Here is a 211-nt window from a genome sequence, read left to right as displayed (position 1 = left end):
CGTGGAGGCGACCGTAAAGGGCTTTGAGAAGCCATGGAAGATCCTCATCGATTCCGGGACGTCGGGCAATTATGCTCGACGCTCCACGATGAAAGGAAGTCAGCTTTATGCTGAGGCGCTGAAAGCGCGGTTGGGTGACATCTTCACTGTTCGCTTAGCGACGGGGACGCGTGTCACGGCCCCGAAGGTCTTCGTGGATTTCATAGTCAAA

The sequence above is a fragment of the Plasmopara halstedii genome, assembly GCF_900000015.1.
Source record: "Plasmopara halstedii genome assembly, contig: Scaffold_3073, whole genome shotgun sequence".
Classification (NCBI taxonomy): Eukaryota; Oomycota; class Peronosporomycetes; order Peronosporales; family Peronosporaceae; genus Plasmopara; species Plasmopara halstedii.
Note: the sequence above shows the minus strand (reverse complement) of the source record.